This window comes from Scyliorhinus torazame, chromosome 22, assembly GCF_047496885.1.
Source record: "Scyliorhinus torazame isolate Kashiwa2021f chromosome 22, sScyTor2.1, whole genome shotgun sequence".
In the NCBI taxonomy this organism is placed as follows: Eukaryota; Metazoa; Chordata; class Chondrichthyes; order Carcharhiniformes; family Scyliorhinidae; genus Scyliorhinus; species Scyliorhinus torazame.
The window spans coordinates 6,390,773-6,406,170 of NC_092728.1; the positions used below are offsets into that span (position 1 = coordinate 6,390,773).

The 15,398-nt window shown below is 62.3% G+C and overlaps 1 long non-coding RNA gene across 1 annotated transcript; it reads right to left on the reverse strand.

The window, feature by feature from the left end:
• Positions 1 to 3,707: 3,707 nt before the first annotated feature.
• On the reverse strand, positions 3,708 to 14,447 carry LOC140399473 (uncharacterized). Its single transcript, XR_011937690.1, has 3 exons — positions 14,318 to 14,447; positions 13,139 to 13,257; positions 3,708 to 3,773 (listed from the first exon to the last, which is right to left on the reverse strand). It is a non-coding gene; the product is annotated as an uncharacterized lncRNA (long non-coding RNA).
• Between the last annotated feature and the right edge of the window lie 951 nt (positions 14,448 to 15,398).

Below are 15,398 nucleotides of genomic sequence, written 5' to 3' on the forward strand. Positions count from 1 at the left end.
TGCACAGTTGGGGGTGGGTAGGGGGAGCGTGCTGGGCGGGGCACAGTTGGGGGTGGGTAGGGGGAGCGTGCTGGGTGGGGCACAGTTGGGGGTGGGTAGGGGGAGCGTGCTGGGTGATGCACAGTTGGGGGTGGGTAGGGGGAGCGTGCTGGGTGATGCACAGTTGGGGGTGGGTAGGGGGAGCGTGCTGGGAGATGCACAGTTGGGGGTGGGTAGGGGGAGCGTGCTGGGTGATGCACAGTTGGGGGTGGGTTGGGGGAGCGTGCTGGGTGATGCACAGTTGGGGGAAGGTAGGAGGAGCGTGCTGGGTGGGGCACAGTTGGGGGTGGGTAGGGGGAGCGTGCTGGGTGGGGCACAGTTGGGGGTGGGTAGGGGGAGCGTGCTGGGTGGAGCACAGTTGGGGGTGGGTAGGGGGAGCGTGCTGGGTGGGGCACAGTTGGGGGTGGGTGGGTGGAGCGTGCTGGGTGAAGCACAGTTGGGGGTGGGTAGGGGGAGCGTGCTGGGCGGGGCACAGTTGGGGGTGGGTAGGGGGAGCGTGCTGGGCGGGGCACAGTTGGGCGTGGGTAGTGGGAGCGTGCTGGGCGGGGCACAGTTGGGGGTGGGTAGGGGGAGCGTGCTGGGTGGGGCACAGTTGGGGGTGGGTGGGTGGAGCGTGCTGGGTGAAGCACAGTTGGGGGTGGGTAGGGGGAGCGTGCTGGGCGGGGCACAGTTGGGGGTGGGTAGGGGGAGCGTGCTGGGCGGGGCACAGTTGGGGGTGGGTAGGGGGAGCGTGCTGGGCGGGGCACAGTTGGGCGTGGGTAGTGGGAGCGTGCTGGGCGGGGCACAGTTGGGGGTGGGTAGGGGGAGCGTGCTGGGCAGGGCACAGTTGGGCGTGGGTAGGGGAGCGTGCTGGGCGGGGCACAGTTGGGGGTGGGTAGGAGGAGCGTGCTGGGTGATGCACAGTTGGGGGTGGGTAGGGGGAGCGTGCTGGGCGGGGCACAGTTGGGGGTGGGTAGGGGGAGTGTGCTGGGAGGGGCACAGTTGGGGGTGGGTAGGGGGAGCGTGTTGGGTGATGCACAGTTGGGGGTGGGCAGGGGGAGCGTGCTGGGTGATGCACAGTTGGGGGTGGGTAGGGGGAGCGTGCTGGGCGGGGCACAGTTGGGGGTGGGTAGGCGGAGCGTGCTGGGTGATGCACAGTTGCGGGTGGGTAGGGGGAGCATGCTGGGCGGGGCACAGTTGGGGGTGGGTAGGGGGAGCGTGCTGGGTGATGCACAGTTGGGGGTGGGTAGGGGGAGCGTGCTGGGTGATGCACAGTTGGGGGTGGGTAGGGGGAGCGTGCTGGGTGATGCACAGTTGGGGGTGGGTAGGGGGAGCGTGCTGGGTGGGGCACAGTTGGGGGTGGGTAGGGGGAGCGTGCTGGGTGGGGCACAGTTGGGGGTGGGTAGGGGGAGTGTGCTGGGTGATGCACAGTTGGGGGTGGGTAGGCGGAGCGTGCTGGGTGGGGCACAGTTGCGGGTGGGTAGGGGGAGCGTGCTGGGTGATGCACAGTTGGGGGTGGGTAGGGGGAGCGTGCTGGGTGATGCACAGTTGGGGGTGGGTAGGGGGAGCGTGCTGGAAGATGCACAGTTGGGGGTGGGTAGGCGGAGCGTGCTGGGTGGGGCACAGTTGCGGGTGGGTAGGGGGAGCGTGCTGGGTGATGCACAGTTGGGGGTGGGTAGGGGGAGCGTGCTGGGTGATGCACAGTTGGGGGTGGGTAGGGGGAGCGTGCTGGGCGGGGCACAGTTGGGGGTGGGTAGGGGGGAGCGTGCTGGGTGATGCACAGTTGGGGGTGGGTAGGCGGAGCGTGCTGGGTGGGGCACAGTTGCGGGTGGGTAGGGGGAGCGTGCTGGGTGATGCACAGTTGGGGGTGGGTAGGGGGAGCGTGCTGGGCGGGGCACAGTTGGGGGTGGGTAGGCGGAGCGTGCTGGGTGATGCACAGTTGGGGTGGGTAGGGGGAGCGTGCTGGGCGGGGCACAGTTGGGGGTGGGTAGGGGGGAGCGTGCTGGGTGATGCACAGTTGGGGGTGGGTAGGGGGAGCGTGCTGGGTGATGCACAGTTGGGGGTGGGTAGGGGGAGCGTGCTGGGTGATGCACAGTTGGGGGTGGGTAGGGGGAGCCTGCTGGGTGATGCACAGTTGGGGGTGGGTAGGGGGAGCGTGCTGGGCAGGGCACATTTGGGGGTGGGTAGGGGGAGCGTGCTGGGCGGGGCACAGTTGGGGGTGGGTAGGGGGAGCGTGCTGGGTGATGCACAGTTGGGGGTGGGTAGGGGGAGCGTGCTGGGCGGGGCACAGTTGGGGGTGGGTAGGGGGAGCGTGCTGGGTGATGCACAGTTGGGGGTGGGTAGGGGGAGCGTGCTGGGTGATGCACAGTTGGGGGTGGGTAGGGGGAGCGTGCTGGGTGATGCACAGTTGGGGGTGGGTAGGGGGAGCGTGCTGGGTGATGCACAGTTGGGGGTGGGTAGGGGGAGCGTGCTGGGTGATGCACAGTTGGGTGTGGGTAGGGGGAGCGTGCTGGGTGATGGACAGTTGGGGGTGGGTAGGGGGAGCGTGCTGGGTGATGCACAGTTGGGGGTGGGTAGGGGGAGCGTGCTGGGTGATGCACAGTTGGGGGTGGGTAGGGGGAGCGTGCTGGGTGATGCACAGTTGGGGGTGGGTAGGGGGAGCGTGCTGGGCGGGGCACGGTTGGGGGTGGGTAGGGGGAGCGTGCTGGGCGGGGCACAGTTGGGGGTGGGTAGGGGGAGCGTGCTGGGCGGGGCACAGTTGGGGGTGGGTAGGGGGAGCGTGCTGGGTGATGCACAGTTGGGGGTGGGTAGGGGAGCGTGCTGGGTGGGGCACAGTTGGGGGTGGGTAGGGGGAGCGTGCCGGGTGATGCACAGTTGGGGGTAGGTAGGGGGAGCGTGCTGGGTGATGCAGAGTTGGGGGTGGGTAGGGGGAGCGTGCTGGGCGGGGCACAGTTGGGGGTGGGTAGGGGGAGCGTGCTGGGTGGGGCACAGTTGGGAGAGGGTAGGGGGAGCGTGCTGGGCGGGGCACAGTTGGGGGAGGGTAGGGGGAGTGTGCTGGGTGGGGCACAGTTGGGGGTGGGTAGGGGGAGCGTGCTGGGCGGGGCACAGTTGGGGGTGGGTAGGGGGAGCGTGCTGGGCGAGGCACAGTTGGGGGTGGGTAGGGGGGAGCGTGGTGGGCGGGGCACAGTTGGGGGTGGGTAGGGGGAGCGTGCTGGGCGGGGCACAGTTGGGGGTGGGTAGGGGGAGCGTGCTGGGTGGGGCACAGTTGGGGGTGGGTAGGGGGAGCGTGCTGGGTGATGCACAGTTGGGGGTGGGTAGGGGGAGCGTGCTGGGTGGGGCACAGTTGGGGGAGGGTAGGGGGAGCGTGCTGGGCGGGGCACAGTTGGGGGTGGGTAGGGGGGAGCGTGCTGGGTGATGCACAGTTGGGGGTGGGTAGGGGGAGCGTGCTGGGTGGGGCACAGTTGGGGGTGGGTAGGGGGAGCGTGCTGGGTGATGCACAGTTGGGGGTGGGTAGGGGGAGCGTGCTGGGTGGGGCACAGTTGGGGGTGGGTAGGGGGAGCGTGCTGGGTGGGGCACAGTTGGGGGTGGGTAGGGGGGAGCGTGCTGGGCGGGGCACGTTTGGGGGTGGGTAGGGGGGAGCGTGCTGGGCGGGGCACGGTTGGGGGTGGGTAGGGACGATCCCATACTCACTGTGACGTTACACGGGAACATTCTCCGTGCGAGAAAGCTCCGTTACAGCACAGGCCGTGTTCCCTCTGTCAGAACAAACACAAAATTCCACATCACCAACAGCGGAAGGAGGACCGGAATACCCTCAATCTCGGGCTTCCTGCCTCCCAATGCGCCCGGGACAAACTCCCGCTACAATTCACACTGGATCGGCAGCTTAGCTCTGCCGCGGAGTTACGTTCGGAGTAAGGATTGGCATTTCCCTGGGGAATCGGAAACCACGTAGGACGGGGCCCTCTGTACGAATGCGCGTGTCGACATCGCCACGAACCTCGTGTAAAGGGGCCCACGATCTTCCCTTGCCTGTTGAGTGTACTCGGCGCACTTGGGGTTGTTCAATAAGTGCTGCCCGATGGCAGAATGGCACCCCAGCAGCAGACGTTTTATTTTGGGGGCCTATTACGGGTTGCCTAACCCGTCGCTCTGGTCAACACCGCCCCCCCCCCCCCCCCCCTCCTCCCCTCATGCAGCCACTCTGGTGCAAGTTGTTGCAAGGGTTTGCGGTCCGGCCTGGTGGGTGTATCGCCCTGGACGGGTGTAAGGGGAGAAAGCTTTGGGGACGGCTTTCCCTCTCAACTGGGTGTGAAGTTACAGACGGCAACGATGGGGAAAGAGGTCATTGACGGCAGTCCAAAGTGGGTTTGCCAATGAGCAGGAAGGAAGAGAGGCAGACACTGTGCCTGCAGGAGGTGCAATTAAGATGCCGCAAATTGTGAGATCATCGTTATTGCGAGCCACGCTCACGTTTACGAGGCCCAACGGGTTTTCTTTAAGATTTCTCAGGGGTGGATAATTCGAGACATTGTGTTTAAAGACTTAAAGGATTCAGGTCATGGGATTTGAGCGGGACAAAGATGATTTTTAAAAATATATTTTATTCAAATTTTTACGTATTTTCAACAACCCCCTTACAGAAATAAGAAAAAACAAAGAACACATAAATAAACATCTTACAGCTATGTCACGTATTCCCCCAATATACAAGCCCCCCATTAAACGATAATAAACAGTAGTAAACACAAAGATCCCCCCTCTGGGTTGCTGCTGCTGACCACCTCCTAACGCTCCGCTAGAAAGTCTAGCAACGGTTGCCACCGCCTGAAGAACCCTTGCACAGATCCTCTTAAGGCAAATTTCACCCTCTCCAGTTTAATGAACCCTGCCATGTCGCTGATCCAGGATTCCACGCTTGGGGGCCTCGTATCTTTCCACTGAAGGAGAATCCTTCGCCGGGCTACCAGGGACGCAAAGGCCAGAATACCGGCCTCTTTCGCCTCCTGCACTCCCGGCTTGTCCGATACCCCAAATAGTGCGAGCCCCCAACTCGGCTTAACCCGGGTGTTTACCACCTTAGACACCGTCCTCGCAATACCCCTCCAGAACCCATCCAGCGCTGGGCACGCCCAGAACATGTGGGTGTCATTTGCTGGGCTCCCCGAACACCTCACACACTGGTCCTCTCCTCAACAAAACCGACTCAGCCTTGCCCCAGTCATGTGCGCCCTGTGCAGAACCTTAAATTGTATCAGGCTAAGCCTGGCGCAAGAGGAAGAATTTACCCTACCCAGGGCGTCCGCCCACGTACCCTCGTCTATCTCCTCCCCCAGCTCCTCCTCCCATTTACCTTTCAGCTCCTCCACCGAGACCTCCTCCTCCTCCTGCATTTTTCCTCCAGCGCCCCAAGGCTCGCAAACGTCCCAGGCTCGTGCCCACACAGGACGCCATCTCCAGCCTCTTCCACGCCGCCCCCTCCCCCTCCATTACCCACTTGCGTATGAATGAAAATCGCTTATTGTCACAAGTAGGCTTCAAATGAAGTTACTGTGAAAAGCCCCTAGTCGCCACATTCCGGCTCCTGTTCGGGGAGGCTGGTACGGGAATTGAACCGTGCTGCTGGCCTGCCTTGGTCTGCTTTCAAAGCAGCGACTTAGCCCAGTGTGCTAAACAGCCCCTCACCATCGCCACATTGGCAGTCCAGTAGTACCCACACTGATTAGGCAACCCTAACCCCCCTCTGTCCCTGCTCCGGACAAAGATGATTTATTAACGCGAGGAGCCACGGCTGAAGCTGTCATTTTCGAGCATGCAACACTTTTGGCTGGGGGCTGAACAGGAAGCTTCTGCGAAAGGCCGTCAAGTTAAGCAGTGGTCTGACACAGACAAGAACCTGCAGGATCAGGATCTCTCACAGGATCTCTCTCTCCAAGCCGTCTTTCAGGAGAAACTCAGGTATTTGCTAACTGCATTTAAAGTGGCTTTCGACCGGGGATGGGTTTGGCTTGATTGGAGATAAAGGCACCAGTTAAAAGTGAAAGTTAAGCATTGTTTAGCTGATAACTGTAAGCTATATTTGTGATGTTAAGGTGGTACAATAAATGTGTTAAAAATAAAGTTTGTTTTAATATACTGTATCGCGTTTATTTGCGTGGAATTACTCTCAAAGCCTGGGTTCGAGTATGTTTGGCTGCTGCAGCAATGGTTATTTTTTAAAATCCTGGTTTACAAGACAGCCAGGCTTTTGCGAGCCTGTGTTGCAATAAAAGGATTGTAAAAGCTTGGATGAGCCAGAGAGGGGGAGCGAGGATTAGAGAGCAGCAAACGGTAACAGGGAGTAGGTTGGCAAAACCCAAAGACGGATGAAGCGAAAGTGATCTCTTAAAAAAAAGACTACGTTCAGGGCAGTCCGAACGAACTCAGCCTTCGAAACAAGGTAAAGGATTTTAAGGCCGGGGGAAATGGGTATGATTCCGTTGCCCTACTGCAGAGGTGGTTACAAGGTGACCAAAACTGGAAACTCAATATTCAAGGATATTCGTCCTTTTGGAAAGACAGGCAAAAAGGAATAGGCGGTGGGGTAGCGCCGTTAATAAGGGACGCATCAGTGAGAGAGAATCTTAGCTCGAAGGGTAACGATGCAGAATCAGTTTGGGTGGAGCCATGAAACAGCAAGGGGCAGCCGAGTGGGAGAAGCTCATCGGACAAACAGAAGTGGTAACCGTTGGGCGCGGTATGAATGACAAAATGAGCGGGAGCGGGGGGGGAAGAGCGGGGGGGGAGAGCGGGGGGGGGAGAGCGGGGGTGGAGAGCGGGGGTGGAGAGCGGGGGGGGAGAGCGGGGGGGGAGAGCGGGGGGGAGAGCGGGGGGGGGGAGAGCGGGGGGGGGGAGCGGGGGGGGAGAGCGGGGGGGGGAGAGCGGGGGGGGGAGCGGGGGGGGGAGAGCGGGGGGGAGAGCGGGGGGGAGAGCGGGGGGGAGAGCGGGGGGGGAGAGCGGGGGGAGAGCGGGGGGAGAGAGCGGGGGGAGAGAGCGGGGGGAGAGAGCGGGGGGAGAGAGCGGGGGGAGAGAGCGGGTGGGAGAGCGGGGGGGGAGAGCGGGGGGGAGAGCGGGGGGGGGGAGAGCGGGGGGAGAGAGCGGGGGGAGAGAGCGGGGGGAGAGAGCGGGGGGAGAGAGCGGGGGGAGAGAGCGGGGGGAGAGAGCGGGGGGAGAGAGCGGGGGGAGAGAGCGGGGGGAGAGAGCGGGGGGAGAGAGCGGGGGGAGAGAGCGGGGGGAGAGAGCGGGGGGAGAGAGCGGGGGGAGAGAGCGGGGGGAGAGAGCGGGGGGAGAGAGCGGGGGGAGAGAGCGGGGGGAGAGAGCGGGGGGAGAGAGCGGGGGGAGAGAGCGGGGGGGAGAGAGCGGGGGGAGAGAGCGGGGGGAGAGAGCGGGGGGAGAGAGCGGGGGGAGAGAGCGGGGGGAGAGAGCGGGGGGAGAGAGCGGGGGGAGAGAGCGGGGGGAGAGAGCGGGGGGAGAGAGCGGGGGGAGAGAGCGGGGGGAGAGAGCGGGGGGGAGAGAGCGGGGGGAGAGAGCGGGGGGAGAGAGCGGGGGGAGAGAGCGGGGGGAGAGAGCGGGGGGAGAGAGCGGGGGGAGAGAGCGGGGGGAGAGAGCGGGGGGAGAGAGCGGGGGGAGAGAGCGGGGGGAGAGAGCGGGGGGAGAGAGCGGGGGGAGAGAGCGGGGGGAGAGAGCGGGGGGAGAGAGCGGGGGGAGAGGCGGGGGGAGAGAGCGGGGGAGAGAGCGGGGGGAGAGAGCGGGGGGAGAGAGCGGGGGAGAGAGCGGGGGGAGAGAGCGGGGGGAGAGAGCGGGGGAGAGAGCGGGGGGAGAGAGCGGGGGGAGAGAGCGGGGGGAGAGAGCGGGGGGAGAGAGAGGGCAGGGGGGGGGAAGAGCAGGGGGGGCGAAGGGGGGGGAGAGCAGGGAGTGGGGAGTGCCAGAGGGAGGGCGGGCGAAAGAGAGAGAGCGGAAGAGAGAGAGAGCGAAAGAGAGAGAGAGAGAGAGAGAGCGGAAGAGAGAGAGAGAGAGAGCGGAAGAGAGAGAGAGCGGAAGAGAGAGAGAGAGAGCGGAAGAGAGAGAGAGAGAGAGCGGAAGAGAGAGAGAGAGAGAGCGGAAGAGAGAGAGAGAGAGAGCGGGAGAGAGAGAGAGAGAGAGCGGGGAGAGAGAGAGAGAGAGAGCGGGAGAGAGCGGGAGAGAGAGAGAGAGAGAGAGAGAGAGAGAGAGAGAGCGGGAGAGAGAGAGAGAGAGAGCGGGAGAGAGAGAGAGAGAGAGCGGGAGAGAGAGAGAGAGAGAGAGCGGGAGAGAGAGAGAGCGGGAGAGAGAGAGAGCGGGAGAGAGAGAGAGCGGGAGAGAGAGAGAGCGGGAGAGAGAGAGAGCGGGAGAGAGAGAGAGCGGGAGAGAGAGAGAGCGGGAGAGAGAGAGAGCGGGAGAGAGAGAGAGCGGGAGAGAGAGAGAGCGGGAGAGAGAGAGAGCGGGAGAGAGAGAGAGCGGGAGAGAGAGAGAGCGGGAGAGAGAGAGAGCGCGAGAGAGAGAGAGCGCGCGAGAGAGAGAGAGCGGGAGAGAGAGAGAGCGGGAGAGAGAGAGAGCGGGGAGGAGAGAGAGAGCGGGAGAGAGAGAGAGCGGGAGAGAGAGAGCGAAAGAGAGAGAGAGAGAGAGAGCGAAAGAGAGAGAGAGAGAGAGAGCGAAAGAGAGAGAGAGAGAGAGCGGAAGAGAGAGAGAGAGAGAGAGAGAGCGGAAGAGAGAGAGAGAGAGAGAGAGCGGAAGAGAGAGAGAGAGAGAGAGAGAGAGAGAGCGGAAGAGAGAGAGAGAGAGAGAGAGCGGAAGAGAGAGAGAGAGAGCGGAAGAGAGAGAGAGAGAGAGAGAGCGGAAGAGAGAGAGAGAGAGCGGAAGAGAGAGAGAGAGAGAGAGAGAGAGAGCGGAAGAGAGAGAGAGAGAGCGGAAGAGAGAGAGAGAGAGAGAGCGGAAGAGAGAGAGAGAGAGCGGAAGAGAGAGAGAGAGAGCGCGGGAGAGAGAGAGAGAGAGAGCGGGAGAGAGAGAGAGAGAGAGCGGAAGAGAGAGAGAGAGAGCGGAAGAGAGAGAGAGAGAGAGAGAGCGGAAGAGAGAGAGAGAGAGCGGAAGAGAGAGAGAGAGAGAGAGAGCGGAAGAGAGAGAGAGAGAGCGGAAGAGAGAGAGCGGAAGAGAGAGAGAGAGAGAGAGAGAGAGAGAGCGGAAGAGAGAGAGAGAGAGCGGAAGAGAGAGAGAGAGAGCGGAAGAGAGAGAGAGAGAGCGGAAGAGAGAGAGAGAGAGAGAGCGGAAGAGAGAGAGAGAGAGCGGAAGAGAGAGAGAGAGAGAGAGCGGGAGAGAGAGAGAGAGAGAGCGGGAGAGAGAGAGAGCGGGAGAGAGAGAGAGCGGGAGAGAGAGAGAGCGGGAGAGAGAGAGAGCGGGAGAGAGAGAGAGCGGGAGAGAGAGAGAGCGGGAGAGAGAGAGAGCGGGAGAGAGAGAGAGCGGGAGAGAGAGAGAGCGGGAGAGAGAGAGAGCGGGAGAGAGAGAGAGCGGGAGAGAGAGAGAGCGGGAGAGAGAGAGAGCGGGAGAGAGAGAGAGCGGGAGAGAGAGAGAGCGGGAGAGAGAGAGAGCGGGAGAGAGAGAGAGCGGGAGAGAGAGAGAGCGGGAGAGAGAGAGAGCGGGAGAGAGAGAGAGCGGGAGAGAGAGAGAGACGGGAGAGAGAGAGAGCGGGAGAGAGAGAGAGCGGGAGAGAGAGAGAGCGGGAGAGAGAGAGAGCGGGAGAGAGAGAGAGCGGGAGAGAGAGAGAGCGGGAGAGAGAGAGAGCGGGAGAGAGAGAGAGCGGGAGAGAGAGAGAGCGGGAGAGAGAGAGAGCGGGAGAGAGAGAGAGCGGGAGAGAGAGAGAGCGGAAGAGAGAGAGCGGAAGAGAGAGAGCGGAAGAGAGAGAGCGGAAGAGAGAGAGCGGAAGAGAGAGAGCGGAAGAGAGAGGAGCGGAAGAGAGAGGAGCGGAAGAGAGAGGAGCGGAAGAGAGAGGAGCGGAAGAGAGAGGAGCGGAAGAGAGAGGAGCGGAAGAGAGAGGAGCGGAAGAGAGAGGAGCGGAAGAGAGAGGAGCGGAAGAGAGAGGAGCGGAAGAGAGAGGAGCGGAAGAGAGAGGAGCGGAAGAGAGAGGAGCGGAAGAGAGAGGAGCGGAAGAGAGAGGAGCGGAAGAGAGAGGAGCGGAAGAGAGAGGAGCGGAAGAGAGAGGAGCGGAAGAGAGAGGAGCGGAAGAGAGAGGAGCGGAAGAGAGAGGAGCGGAAGAGAGAGGAGCGGAAGAGAGAGGAGCGGAAGAGAGAGGAGCGGAAGAGAGAGGAGCGGAAGAGAGAGGAGCGGAAGAGAGAGGAGCGGAAGAGAGAGGAGCGGAAGAGAGAGGAGCGGAAGAGAGAGGAGCGGAAGAGAGAGGAGCGGAAGAGAGAGGAGCGGAAGAGAGAGGAGCGGAAGAGAGAGGAGCGGAAGAGAGAGGAGCGGAAGAGAGAGGAGCGGAAGAGAGAGGAGCGGAAGAGAGAGGAGCGGAAGAGAGAGGAGCGGAAGAGAGAGGAGCGGAAGAGAGAGGAGCGGAAGAGAGAGGAGCGGAAGAGAGAGGAGCGGAAGAGAGAGGAGCGGAAGAGAGAGGAGCGGAAGAGAGAGGAGCGGAAGAGAGAGGAGCGGAAGAGAGAGGAGCGGAAGAGAGAGGAGCGGAAGAGAGAGGAGCGGAAGAGAGAGGAGCGGAAGAGAGAGGAGCGGAAGAGAGAGGAGCGGAAGAGAGAGGAGCGGAAGAGAGAGGAGCGGAAGAGAGAGGAGCGGAAGAGAGAGGAGCGGAAGAGAGAGGAGCGGAAGAGAGAGGAGCGGAAGAGAGAGGAGCGGAAGAGAGAGGAGCGGAAGAGAGAGGAGCGGAAGAGAGAGGAGCGGAAGAGAGAGGAGCGGAAGAGAGAGGAGCGGAAGAGAGAGGAGCGGAAGAGAGAGGAGCGGAAGAGAGAGGAGCGGAAGAGAGAGGAGCGGAAGAGAGAGGAGCGGAAGAGAGAGGAGCGGAAGAGAGAGGAGCGGAAGAGAGAGGAGCGGAAGAGAGAGGAGCGGAAGAGAGAGGAGCGGAAGAGAGAGGAGCGGAAGAGAGAGGAGCGGAAGAGAGAGGAGCGGAAGAGAGAGGAGCGGAAGAGAGAGGAGCGGAAGAGAGAGGAGCGGAAGAGAGAGGAGCGGAAGAGAGAGGAGCGGAAGAGAGAGGAGCGGAAGAGAGAGGAGCGGAAGAGAGAGGAGCGGAAGAGAGAGGAGCGGAAGAGAGAGGAGCGGAAGAGAGAGGAGCGGAAGAGAGAGGAGCGGAAGAGAGAGGAGCGGAAGAGAGAGGAGCGGAAGAGAGAGGAGCGGAAGAGAGAGGAGCGGAAGAGAGAGGAGCGGAAGAGAGAGGAGCGGAAGAGAGAGGAGCGGAAGAGAGAGGAGCGGAAGAGAGAGGAGCGGAAGAGAGAGGAGCGGAAGAGAGAGGAGCGGAAGAGAGAGGAGCGGAAGAGAGAGGAGCGGAAGAGAGAGGAGCGGAAGAGAGAGGAGCGGAAGAGAGAGGAGCGGAAGAGAGAGGAGCGGAAGAGAGAGGAGCGGAAGAGAGAGGAGCGGAAGAGAGAGGAGCGGAAGAGAGAGGAGCGGAAGAGAGAGGAGCGGAAGAGAGAGGAGCGGAAGAGAGAGGAGCGGAAGAGAGAGGAGCGGAAGAGAGAGGAGCGGAAGAGAGAGGAGCGGAAGAGAGAGGAGCGGAAGAGAGAGGAGCGGAAGAGAGAGGAGCGGAAGAGAGAGGAGCGGAAGAGAGAGGAGCGGAAGAGAGAGGAGCGGAAGAGAGAGGAGCGGAAGAGAGAGGAGCGGAAGAGAGAGGAGCGGAAGAGAGAGGAGCGGAAGAGAGAGGAGCGGAAGAGAGAGGAGCGGAAGAGAGAGGAGCGGAAGAGAGAGGAGCGGAAGAGAGAGGAGCGGAAGAGAGAGGAGCGGAAGAGAGAGGAGCGGAAGAGAGAGGAGCGGAAGAGAGAGGAGCGGAAGAGAGAGGAGCGGAAGAGAGAGGAGCGGAAGAGAGAGGAGCGGAAGAGAGAGGAGCGGAAGAGAGAGGAGCGGAAGAGAGAGGAGCGGAAGAGAGAGGAGCGAAGAGAGAGGAGCGGAAGAGAGAGGAGCGGAAGAGAGAGGAGCGGAAGAGAGAGGAGCGGAAGAGAGAGGAGCGGAAGAGAGAGGAGCGGAAGAGAGAGGAGCGGAAGAGAGAGGAGCGGAAGAGAGAGGAGCGGAAGAGAGAGGAGCGGAAGAGAGAGGAGCGGAAGAGAGAGGAGCGGAAGAGAGAGGAGCGGAAGAGAGAGGAGCGGAAGAGAGAGGAGCGGAAGAGAGAGGAGCGGAAGAGAGAGGAGCGGAAGAGAGAGGAGCGGAAGAGAGAGGAGCGGAAGAGAGAGGAGCGGAAGAGAGAGGAGCGGAAGAGAGAGGAGCGGAAGAGAGAGGAGCGGAAGAGAGAGGAGCGGAAGAGAGAGGAGCGGAAGAGAGAGGAGCGGAAGAGAGAGCGGATGCAGTTCAGTGTTTCAAAATGCCAGAAGATTCTGGAGTATAGAATACAGAGTCGGCGGCGCCGAGTGGCTCGTACTAACCAGCCCTGGGGAGGTCGGTTCCGTTGGCTAATCGTGGATCAGTCAGGGACAGCGATCTGCCTGCCCGCCGTCATCGATTGCCTCCTGTGTGATTCTTTCGGGGAGGAGCCTGGCAGGAGTGTCCCGACCTCGGAATTCAAAGGAAGAGCCTCGCTCGCTGAAGTAGAATTCGTAGAGTGCCGAACGAGGCCACTCGGTCCATCGAGTCTGCACCCGGTCCTGCGAAAGAGCACCCCATCCAGGCTCCCGCCTTAGCTCTGCAACACCACTTAACCCGGGGGGGGGGGGGGATAATACTGGACATCATATAAGGTTACTCGTGTTAAAAAAGTTACGAACCTAGTGACTGGTTCATACAGGTACGTCGGGTGTTTTACAATCGCATCAGTGGGAAGCACATGCAGCATTGCCAAGTCCGCATGTGATGCCACCTGCGAGCCGTGGGGAGTTGAAGGCAGGAGAGTGCGGCCGAGAGCGCATGGGGTAGGGGCCGGGAGGCGGGTCCTTACCTGCCGCAGGAGCTGGGCGATGTTGCGGGTGGTGTTAGGGGCCACCGTACCGGTAGCCAGCTGGATCTGCGTCTTGATTTCGCTGACGTCGATCTCGCGGGTGTCGGGAGCCATGTCGACTGAAAGACAAGACAGCAGCGGCAGACACGGTTAGGGAGAGGCGTGCGCTACCACCAGGAAAGCACAACAACGCCTGTACTTCCTCAGGAAACTAAGGCATGCCCGCATTAACCCTTACGAACTTTTACAGATGCACCATAGAAAGCATCCTATCAGGCAGCATCACAGCCTGGTATGGCAACTGCTCGGCCCAGGACCGCAAGAAACTTCAGAGAGTCGTGAACACCGCCCAGTCCATCACACGAACCTGCCTCCCATCCACTGACTCCATCTACACCTCCCGCTGCCTGGGGAAAGCGGGCAGCATAATCAAAGACCCCTCCCACCCGGCTTACTCACTCTTCCAACTTCTTCCATCGGGCAGGAGATACAGAAGTCTGAGAACACGCACGAACAGACTCAAAAACAGCTTCTTCCCCGCTGTTACCAGACTCCTAAACGACCCTCTTATGGACTGACCTCATTAACACTACACCCTGTATGCTTCATCCGATGCCAGTGTTTGTGTAGTTACATTGTATATGTTGTGTTGCCCTATTATGTATTTTCTTTTATTCCCTTTTCTTCCCACGTACTTAATGATCTGTTGAGCTGCTCGCAGAAAAATACTTTTCACTGTACCTCAGTACACGTGACAATAAACAGATCCAAATATCAATTAACACTGCAATGAAGTTACTGTGAAAAGCCCCTAGTCGCCACATTCTGGCGCCTGTTCGGGTACACAGAGGGAGAATTCAGAATGTCCAATTCACCTAACAAGCACGTCTTTCAGGACTTGTGGGAGGAAACCCAGGAGACTCGATGTTGAACCCGTCTGCTTTGCCAGGACACCATGTTCCCAGGCGTTAGTGTTTTGGCAAAGGAGAAGCCGCACTCCACGGCACCGAGTGGATCTGAGGAACCAGCGTTGGGAGTGGGTCGGTTCGAGTGGATCACCGGCAACCGGCGGGCTGGCCAGGGGAAGTTTTCTGCCTGGCAACAGTCAGCGACTGGCTCCCGCGTGACGCTTAACGAAAACAGGGCTGACGCCCATCGCGGACCGCGCATGCATCGTACCTGGTGGGTGGTAACGGTCTCCCAGGCATCCATCCCAGGCGCTGTCGCTGTCCTCATCGGAATCGGAGTAGGACTGGACTAACTGGAGACCAGTCGAGCCCCCGCCGTGAACGAGCCTCACCTGACCCCTGCAGGGAGAGAGAATGGGAGAGGTCAGCAGGGGGGATCTCGGGGGGGCAAAGCTAGGGGGAGGGGGGCAAAGCTAGGGGGAGGGGGGCAAAGCTAGGGGGGTATGGGGGGAGGGGGGCAAAGCTAGGGGGGTATGGGGAGGGGGGGCAAAGCTCGGGGGGTGGGGGAGGAGCCGGGGGGGTGGGGGAGGAGCAGGAAGGGGATGGGGGAGGAGCCGGCGGAGGGGAGGAGGGGATGGCGGAGGGGAGGAGGGGATGAGGGAGGAGCCCGGGGGGGGGGATGGGGGGAAGAGCGGGGGGGATGGGGGGGGGGGAAGAGCGGGGGGGGATGGGGGGGGGGAAGAGCGGGGGGGGGATGGGGGGGGGGAAGAGCGGGGGGGGGATGGGGGGGGGAAGAGCGGGGGGGGGGATGGGGGGGGGGAAGAGCGGGGGGGGGATGGGGGGGGGAAGAGCGGGGGGGGGATGGGGGAGGAAGAGCGGGGGGGGGATGGGGGGGGGAAGAGCGGGGGGAAGAGCGGGGGGGAAGAGCGGGGGGGAAGAGCGGGGGGGAAGAGCGGGGGGGAAGAGCGGGGGGGAAGAGCGGGGGGGAAGAGCGGGGGGGAAGAGCGGGGGGGAAGAGCGGGGGGGAAGAGCGGGGGGGAAGAGCGGGGGGGAAGAGCGGGGGGGAAGAGCGGGGGGGAAGAGCGGGGGGGGAAGAGCGGGGGGGAAGAGCGGGGGGGAAGAGCGGGGGGAAGAGCGGGGGGGAAGAGCGGGGGGGAAGAGCGGGGGGGAAGAGCGGGGGGGAAGAGCGGGGGGGAAGAGCGGGGGGGAAGAGCGGGGGGGGAAGAGCGGGGGGGAAGAGCGGGGGGGAAGAGCGGGGGGGGAAGAGCGGGGGGGAAGAGCGGGGGGGGAAGAGCGGGGGGGAAGAGCGGGGGGGGAAGAGCGGGGGGGAAGAGCGGGGGGGGGAAGAGCGG